The 12,942-nt window shown below is 41.7% G+C and overlaps 1 protein-coding gene across 4 annotated transcripts in view; it reads right to left on the bottom strand.

Moving 5' to 3' along the window:
- BRAF (B-Raf proto-oncogene, serine/threonine kinase) overlaps positions 1 to 12,942 on the bottom strand; it is a 131,511-nt gene that overhangs the window by 104,614 nt on the left and 13,955 nt on the right. The window lies entirely within an intron of this gene.

The raw sequence follows: 12,942 nt of genomic DNA on the forward strand, positions 1-12,942 counted from the left end.
GTGATTATGATCATTTACCTGTATCAGCCTCCATTCTGTTCCAGTTTTTAACTAAATTGAGCAAAGACACCCGCTTTTTTTAATTTTGAAATGCAGGAGCCACTAAAAACAAAAATTTATATTGTACCTTACTTTTCATAAGGAGATCTCAAAACACTTTAAAAAGTAGTGTCTATCTCCATTTTACAGATGGAGAAACTGAAGCAAAGAGGTGTAGTGATATGTCCAAGATTATATTTGATACAGTGCAAAACAAATCTGATTAGGAGAAAACTAATCTATGTAATGATTAAAGTTTCAGGATTTTATTAATCAATTCAAGTTGCTATGATGACACTACCGCAAACCAACAAATGTCAGTTCATCATTGAATGTTTGACAACTACTGTAATCACATGATCAAGATATTTGTAATGTACTTACCATCACAATATTTAAATTACCTGATCTTAAATACATTGTACATTTGGAGCTCTGTACTGCCTCAGTTTGCAAGTGTTTCCTACTGAAATCAATACTGTTTGCTCATAGTTTGAGTGCAGAAACAGACCACTTGCAGGATGTAGGACAGCACATTGTGAAATAACTCAAGTTGTTATTCACACTCATTACAACATGATTTAACGAGCCAACAACAACCACTGTTAATATGAGATGATTCTGAATAAACTAAGCACTATGACTGCTAACTTGCACTGTAAGTCACCACTATGCAATCTTCAGTTACTGAAGCTTAATCGATACAATAGTAAGCTCACTTACAGGAAAACAAGGTACCTAAATCCAGAAACCAGAATTTTTTCCACTTGTTGGACCAATAGACTTGTGTCTGCAGAAGAGAGAGACCTTTATTTTTCTTAAAGTTTGCTATAAATCTAATGTGGTGAAAACTGAGGAAGATTTAAATTCAACAAGCTAGAGAAAAAAAAACGCACTTCTGTTCTCTGAAGGTACCATTTATAAAAATATCACTACTCAAAATAGATACTATTACTTAAGAGACTAGTGATGAGCGGAGCTCCTGTCTGTGGCAAGCCCCCAGTCTGTGACAGGCTTGCCCCCACCAGATACTGATTAACTGGAACTAGTAAGCATCACCTACTAAGGATGATGCTTACCGATTAATCTTTCACATCTCTAACCTGGAATTCAATTGTTTCTCATAAAATGGAAAAGGATGGGGTCTGGTAAGAGGGAATTATATGGTATAATGACCACAGAGGGAAGCTAGAGACCAGAGATGGGAAAGAGGGCAGTTATAACACAGCTGACCCTTCTGGCCCAGTAATCTATATATTGCTGAGAGTTTCTCTTTGTCTCCCAGCCAGGAACATGCACCTCTCCCACAGCTGTGCCAGTGCAGCTGTAGCGGTAATGGTCAGATGCTTCTCCCAAGAAAGGTTTGCCACCCCAATTTAAATGAAGAAAAATAAAAAATTTCAGTTCTGGACCTGAGCAATGCCAGTATAAATAGAAGATTTACCTATAAAGTAAGTAAAGAGAATTTTTTTCTGCAACACATGTTAGAAGTTTGAAACACACCCGACTCATTTTTAAAGAGATATTTCAATTATTCAGCAGTAGCTATTAAGGATGAGGACATCATGAAAATAAAAACAAGGTGAAAAATGGCTGGGTAACTCTAGCTCAGTGTTAAGTTTGGAGAACAAAGGATAAATTTTGATTCTAGCCAGGACGTCAAGTTCAAGAAGTAATAGTTTGAATAAAGATGTACAGAACTCAGTGGCAGCCTTCCAAATATTATATATGTAAACTCAGTGGAAGATAGCCGTAAAGACCAACTTTTTTCTCTGAACTTTGACCATAAGTTGTGTGCTTGCCAAGAAGCAGCAATGAGGGAGCTGTGCAATGTACACATCAGAAAGCTCTCTCTCTCATCTAATCTGTTCCAGATAAGAGTAAGGAATTTTACTTGATAAACTGATGAAATAATATCCTGCAAGTTTGGATATGCATTGCAAAAGAAAGTTGGCAGGATGGTTAAGGTGGAATCCCAGTACTACTTTTGGAAGATATTTAGGATGAATGCACACCACCTTTCTTTAAAGGACTTGGCTAGTACATCTGTTGACAGGGCCCTAAAGCTGGCTCAAGACACAAGTTGAAGTCACCAATACCAAAAGGAAAACCTTCATTAATAAGTCTGTTCACATGTAAAGTGGCTTCAAAGGAAATTGTTATACTAATGTTTAATCACTACATTGACATCCAACATGGGCACTTGATCTTATAAATATGGTACATACAAAATATGCCGATTAGAAGATGCACAAAAACTTACTACCAGTGTTAAATAGGGCTTTAGGGATCTTAACAGTAAGCAAAAGACAGGACTATGCAGCACGTTAGAGACTAACAAGATGGTTTATTAGGTGATGAGCTTTCGTGGGCCAGACCCACTTCCTCAGATCAAATTGTGGAAGAAAAGTGGCATGACCATATATACCAAAGGGATACAATTTTAAAAAAAGGAACACATATAAAATTGACAAATCAGATTTTAGAACGGGGGGGGGGGGGGGGTCAGTGTCTATGAGATAATGATATTGGGGGAAGCTATTTTTGTAATGGGTAAGGTAGTTAGTAAGCACTGAGCATGAGAAAGCCACTCTACCAGTATGGCTGGAGTCCATACTGAGCTAATCTCCACTCAGCTCTTGGTAGGGTCAGTGAATGAAATGCTTTTGAAAAGTGATGTAGGAATCAATTCTCACTGGCTTTCAAAGCAACTTTCACTTCTAAGTCATTTAGGTACTTTTTGAAATTGCTGGCGATGGACAACCACTTCGTGGAGGAACTTAAGACTCAATATCCATCTTCTAAGCTAAGGGCATCAAATACCTACATAGGGTAGTTGCGGAAGCAATCTCCAGCTGATAAGGTAGTCTCATCTGGTTACCTCTTACTACCAGAAGTTCCCCCATTTCTTCTCTATGGTCAACAACTTTCTCCCTCCCTGCAAGGATGTTTTCTACTTTGCATCCAGCACCTACTATTTTGAGCTGCTTTCCCCCCCCCCCCTCCCCCTTTCTCTTTCAGTTCTACTGCTCTAGTACTGTTATGAAAACAGAAGCAGTATAACCAGCAAGAAGAGGCCTGCTCTATTCAGCAGCTGCCAGGCACATAGAGAGCAATCTTTCAGAGTCAAAATCTGAGTATAGTTCTGGGAAAGCCCAAATAGCTGCCAAATGAATTGGGAGGAGGGCACACAAATTCTAAACCACGCCTTTTCACACGGAATCATGAACTTTTTCTATTGGACCTAGTTACTTTTCCTAGATAGCTGGAAGGAGTCTACCAAAAAATTAACCTCTTGATCTCTATCCACTTAGAAGCATTACTTAGAAGGGGAAAGGTACATGAACTCTCTCCCCGTTCAGTAAGTAGAGAAAGCTTTCCGCAAATGTGAGCATTAGATAAGTTGCACAACATTCCAACAGTGGGTTGCTTGAATATATTGCAGAAAGATCTCTGTGGTATCTCACTCTTGAAAGAGCTAGCATCAAGCTGAGACAACTCACATGGTAGTCTATATTAACATACCACTAGGGAACTTTAGTGCACCCTACACAGGGCTGGTTAGTGTGCGACAAAGGAGGATTAAAATTTACACCTTTTGAAGTGCACAAAAGTATTGTACTGGTAAGTTTAGGATAATATAATGTGCATGAAGGGGAGAGAGGAAGAGAGAGAGAGAGAGAGAGAGAAAGATGTTCTTCTTACTCTTGGAAGGCTGTGATGGCTCTCTCAAGAACCAGGAATGAGAATGACCTTGTTTGTCACTCTCTTGCTGAAAGCAGTGGGTCTTTCTTGAAGTAGCTGGACATCAGCTCCCTGACACCACCAGCCTTTCAACTATTCAAACATTCTCCTCTGGGCTATGGCAGACCTAAATTTGCCTTTAAGGTAAACAATAGAGGCACCTCAATACCTGCATCCTTTTGAATCATTTCCCTGTAATATCTAGCCTTCAACATTAGCTACTCTCAGAAATTCTAGATTCTCTGCTTCCAGGGTTCAACATACCTCAGTTTATTAATTTTACCTTAAACCAACACTCCTGTACAACATACAGCACTTAAACAAGCTTATTTTTGTTTTGTTGTAAGAATGAAGATTTGACCAAAAAAACAGAGAGAGGTGGAAACAAAACAGTTATACAATAAAACAAACCATAAAATGCCAATCTGGTCTACACTTAACAAGTTACCCTTTCTATTTAATAAAATAGATTTCTCCCCAAAAGGCCAGTCTGTTTCAGGGCTAGCTAGTTTCTTAAGAACCACAATCTGAAAGTCCAAGAACATTTCCCCTCTTCACACAGGGTTATTCTGAGTAAATGAATGGGGAGGGTGTCTCCCTCTGTGTTGTACCAAAACCAACCTCCAGTTTCTATTTACTAACAGGTTGAGCACCTGTATGTTGTAATGTTGTCTCTTTTTTTTTTTTAACCTTTAAGTAGTTTCATTCCTTTGTCCTTGGTGCTGATTGCTTCCCATTCAAAGTCTTATTATTGCTCTAGGCTAAACAACTAAGTTTGCACAGGGCAGCACCAGCCAAAGAGGGTGGAGTGAAAAATCCCCCTTGCCCTAATGGGCCATTACAGAAATACCTTTTCTCCTAGGAAGTGGGTCTTGCCCACGAAAGATCATCATCCAATAAACCATCTTGTTAGTCTTTAAAGTGCTACATAGTCCTGTATTTTTCTCCTATGGGACGTCTACACAGCAAAGTTATTTCGAAATAACTTTATTAGGGTCTACATAGTAAAACTGATATTTTGAAATTAATTAGAAATAGTGGAGCGCTTATTTCGAATTTGGTAAACCTCATTCCATGAGGAATAATGCCAAATTCGAAATAGCTATTTCAAAATAAGTGCTCTGCAGACACTTATTTCGAAATAGGGGGCCCTCCAGCCTTCCCAGGGTGCCCTAATGGCCACTCCAGCCTCACCCAAGAACACTCCTCAACCTCCCCCCCCTCCGGAGCCCTTAAAGGGGTTGACTCTGGCCACAGTGCTTGTGCCAGCTCCAAGCCTGCCAGCCCAGAGCCAGCATTCACTGCCCCTGACCCAGTGGACTCAAAACATAAGCCAGCAAGCCACTGACAGCGGCCCCTCCACTGCTCCCTTGGGTGTCCATGGCCAGCTCCCAGGAGCCTGCCAGGGCCCGGAGAAGGCGGGCACCTTCCTGGTCCAGGGTGGAGACCATGGACCTTATTCAGGTTTGGGGGGGATGCCACCAACGTCCGTGATCTCTGCACTAGACGGAGGAACGCGGCCATGTACGACAGGATAGCTGCCAGCCTGGCCTCCCAAGGCCACATGCAAACCCAGGAGCAGAGAAGCAGGTTTGCATGAAAATCAAGTTGGTCCAGCAAGACCCCCAACCCTGAGCGTCCCCTCACCCTTCTTCCCCTTGCTTCCCCCTTCCAGCTCCCACCTCCCAGGTTTCCCCCTCTCCTCTCTCACCCTCTCTTTTCCTCTCCTGCCTCCTTTCCCCAGTCTCACCAGAGTTTCATTCCTCCCCTCCCCCCGTTTTGTTAAATAAAGAGAGTTATGTGTTCATGAAAATATATTATTTGACATCAGGAAGGGGGGGGTTAGGGAGGGGTAAGTGGACGTGAGGGAGGAATGAGGCACAAGCCCCCAGTGGGGCAGACCAGGGAGGCTCTTAGTGCTCCTCAGGGTGGAAGCGCTCCCGCAGGGCCTTCTGGATACTGACAGCCCCCCTCTCCCTCCAATGGACCTCCCGGATGGCAGCCTGCAGAAAGTGCAGCCAAGCTTGTAGCAACGTGTCCACAAGAAGCACCAGAGTGCCCAGAGGCAGCTCTGGCTCCGCGCTGCAGAGTGTTGTGGTGTCCCGAGTGAGGGCAACCAGAGCAAGCAGAGACAAAATGCATTGCTGTCCCTCATCGAGGTAGGCAAGCAAGCAGGGAAAGCTGAGAACCGGCTGTCCGGGGGGGGGTCCCTTTAAGCACAGGCCTCAGATAGCCTCAGGCAGCAGCTACACAAAATAATTCCTGACCTGATGCCCTGCCGGACCTGGCTCCGGCCGGCCTTAAATGTGATTCAGCGTCCACTCAGTGTGGACGCACTATTTCAAAATGCATTTTGTGTGTAGACGCGTTATTTCGAAATAAGCTATTTCAAGTAACTATTTTGCAATAACTATTTCGAAATAACACTGTAGTGTAGACATACCCCTAGAGACTAACTTCTACTTCAAGTGAATAAGGCATGCTTTTAGTATAAATACCTTGTACATACATCTTGCAATAATTATTAATATTAACTAGTTATGAGCTTTGTGTAGATCTCTTACACACTGCTGTTTACAGATAAATGTCACGTAAGACATGTTTAATACTGTGGTTAGTCTGTCAAATCTGGGTGAGAGATGTGGAAGAACAGAGGATCCATTGCCCTGGGATCTGACAGAGGCCGTAGTGCAGGGTGATAAGGGGCTCCCCGGGAGTGGGGCCAGGAGTGCACTGGCTGCTGGTTCCAACCCCAGGGACTATCAACTAGTTGGATAACCTCTAAGATTGCATGTAATTACACAATTATTCAATTATATGATATCCAACATCCCTAGCATAGAACCCATGACTACCAAATCCCAGGCATTACTATCTGTGTCATGGTGCCTATATAGTTTAACAGCAATATGGGGAGTGAATTAAAAGGGTAAAAAGCAGCATTTAGTCTTTCCCAGAAATTAAACTCTTTGAATGTGCCACAGAGGGTAAAGAATGCAATGAAATTCTAGATGACAACATAGAACAGTCCCCAGTTTCTGTTATAACATTCCCCCTCTAAGCACAAGAATACACTGCCCACTCCCAATGTAAGGTGTATAATGGGTTATCCATTTGGGGGAAGGAAAATAGAAAAAAGGTACAAGTTAAATATTTGATGAAAACATTTCTTATTTTTTGCTGCATCATCCCAAAGTATAATTGAACTAGAAGTTAATTTAGTACAGCAAAAAAACAAAAAACAAAAAAAAAAAAATCTACTGTAGGGTGTGGACCTGAGAAACATGACCTTTAACAATTGCACTCTAGTCTGAATGAAATAGTCATTCACACCAAATTTCAACCTACCAAAATGAAATGAAGCAAGAACCTTTACTAGCTGTAGCCAAATCTTTTGTTAACCCTAGTTTGTACACCTGAGTATAATTAACAATTTGAAAGCTACTTCAGGTCAAAATGTTCTAGCCTACGCTATGTATATATACATTAAAATAAAAAGTCTCTGCATTTAACTAGTTTAAAAACATGATTTTCGTATTTAGAACTGTGTTATAAATTTATGCAACACAATGATGACCCTTTCTATTTTCTACAAAAGTAAGTTATAAAAGTTGTTATAATTAACTATAGCAGAACCAGTGTAAACACTGGACAAAATTACTCAAGTGTTTATTACACTTAAGGCTGATTTTGCATTACCATTCAAACTGACTATTAGAGCAAAGGGAAAAATGTTTTTTATTCTAATTTGTGAAATGTCTCAATTTGTCAAATAAGAAGAACATTTTACATTGAATAAAGTCAGACAACATTTGTATATAAAAAAATTCAGACGCTGTGCTCAATGGCAGTCAACACTTTGATGCACCAGTTGAAACGCTGTTTTAAAAATAGTTACGAATTTTCAGCAGCTTTAACCATTTCAATCTCCCTTAACATTTCAGAAGCTTCAGTATGCTTTATACTTAAACAATGATTTCTGCAAAATATCGTGTATATCCCTCTACACAGTAGAATTCTTGTTTTAAAAATTGACAACTGAGCTATACAACATATTTTGATGGTAAATACATTTTGGTGTATTAATCATTACATTGCTTGCTGTAGGATACTTTGGAGAAAAAAATATAGTGTTTTTATGATTAAGGGTATTAAGTATCTCCTATATTTCATTTTGCCAGGGGCAATGTCACACAAATGTGACATCAAGAACCCGTAACTGACTATAATCATTTTTTTCAAGCCAAAAGACAAGTGATTTCTAAGATCCAGCTTTCAACAAAAAGCATGAATGTTGATGCATGGACAATTTCAATGCTAGTATCTTGTGTCTTGCAGTAAGGAAAATACAATGAATGGCATCATCATAGTAGAGTACTTCCATTGGGAATGCATATTGCATTAACTTTCATCAGAAAATTCATTCAATCCCAAAGCATCTGTTATGTAAAGTTACACTTGGCAGGAAAATACTTCAAAAGAAAAAAAGAGTAGCATGAACTGAAGACTCACCCAATTAAAGGTGGCTTTTCCCTGGGATTGGGTGGAAACTGGATTTTTGGTTTTGTGGGAAATGATGCAAGTTGGGGAGGTGGGGGGGAAGAGAAGGGAATGTACTAAAAGAGAATGAAAGCAAAAACCTTCAACTTTTCCAGCAAAACAAAGTTTGTGGGGAAAGCTGCTTGGAGTCAACATAAAATTGTAGTTTGGAATTTTAAAAAATAAAAATAATTCCAAAACTAAAAACAACAAGTTCTCCAGAGAGAGTTTATTTTTCCCCTGCCATTAAAGTAGCGTAAGGAGTCTGAGTGCCTCTGCTGGGACTTCTTTCAGAAGAGAAAGTTCAAAATAGATCATTCAAGAACAGAATCTGGATGGAATGATTGAATATTTCTGGAAATACTCCCCGATGACAAGAATGTAGCCTCTTCTCTCAGCTGCTCAATAGGGATGTAAATAATCATTAAAATAGTTAACCAGTTAAACAGATAAAATTATAACATTTAACCATTGTCAGACAGGTCCCACCAGCCTGCTCGAATGTAGCCAGAGTCCTGCCAGCCTAAATAGGCCACTCTGGCACAGCCAGGGCTGGGGGCCTGAAGCAGGTTTGACCCTGCCCGCTACCCCACATGGACAGACAGACTGAGCCAGGGCTGCTCCAGCCTGGCACAGTCAACCAATCGATTAACTGGTAAGCATTTTGGTAAGCCTAATGCTTACCAGGTAACTGGTTAACCTTTTATATCCCTACTGCTCAACACTTCCAATCATCCTGCAAACTACCTGGATGAGCCTGTGCTCTTGAGAAGCCATCCTAAGGTTAACCAGCCTGAATATCTAATGTCCCAGAAGCTCATTCAAGAGTAGACAGCTCAAGTCCATGCCACTGGGAACAGAAACTAGTGCTTGGGCCCCAGAGATGAAGAAATGGAAAAGGTAAGACTCAGAGGACTGGTTCCCCACTTTGAATCATTCCTCTTACCTCTTCTTAGAAGTATTGATGTAAAATCCTATTTAATTTGTTAACCAGTTAAACATTATGTTTAACTGGTTAACTAATTAAGGGTAAAAAAGGGGGCCACTCCAGCAACAGGGTGGAGTGCCCCTGTCAACAGGACCTCCTCAAAATATGCATGAACTGAATATTGTCAAGTGCAGCCCATCAAAATACATTTTTGCAACTGAATGTCAGGGCTGAATTAAGAAGTGTATTCATAAGAACGGCCATACTGGGTCAGACCAAAGGTCCATCTAGATCAGTATCCAGTCTTTCGATAGTGGCCAAAGGGAATGACCGGGTAATCATCAAGTGATCCTTCTCCTGTCATCCATATCCAGCCTCTGACAAACAGAAGCTAAGGACAGCATTCCTACCCATTCCGGCTAATAAGTATTGAAGGACCTAACTTCCATGAATTTATCCAGTTCTTTTTTGTACTCTGAAGTCCTAGTCTTCCAATATCCTCTGGCAAGGAGTTCCACAGGTTGACTGTGCGCTACATGAAGAAATACTTCCTTTTGTTAAACCTGTTAACTATTAATTTCATTTAGTGACCCCTAGTTCTTCTGTTATGGGAAGAAGTAAATAACATTTCCTTATTCACTTTCTTCATACCTGTCATGATTTTATAGACCTCTATTATATCCCTTCAGTCTCCTCTTTATTAAACTGAAAAGTCACAGTCTTTTTAATCTCTCTTCATATGGGATCCATTCCAAACCCCTAATCATTTGTGTTGCCCTTTTCTGAACCTTTTCCAATGCCAATGTATCTTTTTTGAAATGAGGCACCACATCTATATGCAGTATTCAAGATCTGGGGGTACCATGGATTTACAGAGAGTCAATAAATATTCCTTTCTTAATTATTCCTAACATTGTTTGCTTTTTTGACTGCCACTACTCATTGAGTGGATGTTTTCAGAGAACTATCCACAATGACTAAGCTCTCTCTAGAGTGGTTATAAGTAAACTAACCTCCATCATTTGGTATGTATAGTTGGGATTATTTCTTCCAATGTGCATTACTTCACATATATCAACATTAAAAATCATCTGCTATTTTGCTGCCTGAGCACAAAGTTTTGTGAGATCCTTTTGAAGCTCTTCAGTCTGCTTTGTTCTTAACTATCTTATACAGTTTAGTATCATCAGCAAAATTTACCACCTCGCTGTTTATCCCCTTCTCCAGATCATTTATAAATAGGATTGGTCCAAAGTTTCACAGTAAGTTGATAGAATGAATCTGAACTATCGTGCTATAGCTATTAAAATCTATTCTGTTTAAAGCCTACATACAAAATATTTACATTTGCAGTCAATGTAATAATGTGTAATGTAATTACAAGACACATCTTTGGTTCAAGAGCAGCAGCTACTTCCCAGTAACAAAATAGGATAGCTGCAAGCTACATACACACGAGGAATGTGAAAGGTTAACCAGTTAGCTGGTTAACTGGTAAGCATCACTCCATTAACCAGTGGAGGCTGGAGCAGCCTCTTTCCATAGTGAGCCCGAGCACCCCGCAGGCAGGGTCTACTCTGGGAGGGCATCTCTGGCCTTGTCCTCAGCGGGCAGAGGGCTGTTCCAGCCCAGTGGGACTCGAGTGGGGCCCTCCTCCCCGCCAGCACCCCCTTTATTTGATTAAACAATGTTTAATCAGTTAACCTATTAAACAGGATTTTCCATCCCTGATACACACTACTTTCTCTTCCCACATGTTGTGTAAAATATAGAGAGCACACACTCTGATGTTACAGAATTTTAATCTTTAAACTGTAAATTATTTTTGTATCAGGAATATAAATCTGTTTTAACTACGCATTAGCAAAATTTTGATTGCTGACATTACTATCATCTGACATTACTTCCATAGTAAGTAATGCTACAAGAACTACAGAGTTAGAAACAAATGATGATTACTACTTACAGAAAAGAAGGGTTTCCTCCAAAAAAAAATTTTTTTCCCCCTCTACTGATATTACAAAAATGACATGCACTTTAAGCACAGGTACGAAAAGTGAGGTACATGCTGAATACGCAAAGTTGTGAGGAGCCACGCTCTCTTTCTGAACCCAAAGTGCTGCTACAGTTCAGTCGGCATACCCAGCAAATTTTAGGTACAGGTCAAACTTCTCTAGTCTGGCGCACTCTGGTCCAGAAACGATTTTAGTTAGCTGCAAATCCACTTTTCATGGGCATGGCCAAGTTCCTGTGGTACTATAAAGTTTGTTTACAGCCACCAATCCTGGCTGTCAGTGTTCGGTGATGTTATTTAGCTCCAAATATCTTCTAACAGCCCAGTAAGCACTGGAAGTGCTGGTAATGCTGCTAGACAATCTTCACTTCCCGTGGTCTGGAAAATTCTCTGGCTCAGAACTGGTCAGGTCTTGAGGGTGCCAGACTAGAAATGTTCCACCTCTTACTCAAGCAGTTAGCCAATCTTCCCTATCCTAGGAGACCATCTTGGTTACAACAATCTTGCAGACCACTGAGATGAAGAGGAGCCACTCATGCAGCCCACTCACTAGCCTAGGCAGTCCCTCACTAGGTTAGAGTATGCTAGAGTAAGTAAATATGAAAGCACTTTTACAGGTGAGGCAGCAATATGGCAATGTTTAGCAAAAGAGGTAACAAAGTAGAGAGCCTAGAGAAGTAGAGTCTAATAACCCATGGCAATTGCGTGCCCAGACTCACAAAACACTAATGTGTTCTGAAAGTTTTACACTCAGCAACTGATGCAAGATACCAGGAGTCAGGGTTTCTGGGTTCTAAGCCAAGTTCTAAAATCAATTTCCTATTCAACACTGGCCAAGTCATTTTGCCTTTATGCCTAGATCTTACCAAACCTCAAAATATTTTGCATATCCAGGGCTGAACCCATTTTGCAAACAATGATTTAAAGCTCAACACCCCACTAAGAGAGGTATTGCTGCTTTTACAGATCAGGAAAAACACCAGCTAGAGGTAAGGGATGTGCCCACAACTCCCACGGTGTCTGTGATAGATTCAAAGTAAAGGCCAGGTAACCTGAACCTCAACCAGGTGCCCAATCCACAGAAGTTCTCTCGCCCCCCCAATTCATGCTGCTGTAGCAATACAGGGCACAATCCCCCACGCACACTTGAGTGGCCCATGGATATTGGTCAATCTCCAACAAGGGCTTTGAGATCCTCAGACGCAAAAATAAGGAGATTGCAAAAAACTTACTACAGCTTATCAGATCGACACCACAGGGTCCGTGACGGGGAAAGAGATACCCGCAGACCCCTAACTTTCACCTCTGACCCACATACAACCCCGACTTGACGCTGCACCTGTTATCACTAGCTGCCCTGCATCCAAGCGAGGGGCACGCAGGCTTCGCCATCTCTCGCGGTAAAGGGCGGCCCGGAGCACCGCACAACGAGCAGGGATCTTGCCGAGGCAGCCCGCTGCTGCCCGTGCTGCACCTCCCGCAACCTCCACCCCTTCCCCCCACGGCCCGGCCAGGAAGGGGGCCGGAGCCACCTGCGCCGCCTGCACTTGTTGAGCAGGAGGAGCGTGAGCGCCGGGGCCCTGCCTTAACCCCCGGCAGCCAGGCGCTGTTGCCGGGCCGGGCCGGGCCGGGCCGGGCGGGGTGGGGGGGGGGGGAGCGGCGACAACCGCGGCGCGGG

The sequence above is a fragment of the Pelodiscus sinensis genome, chromosome 1 (assembly GCF_049634645.1).
Source record: "Pelodiscus sinensis isolate JC-2024 chromosome 1, ASM4963464v1, whole genome shotgun sequence".
Taxonomy (NCBI): Eukaryota; Metazoa; Chordata; order Testudines; family Trionychidae; genus Pelodiscus; species Pelodiscus sinensis.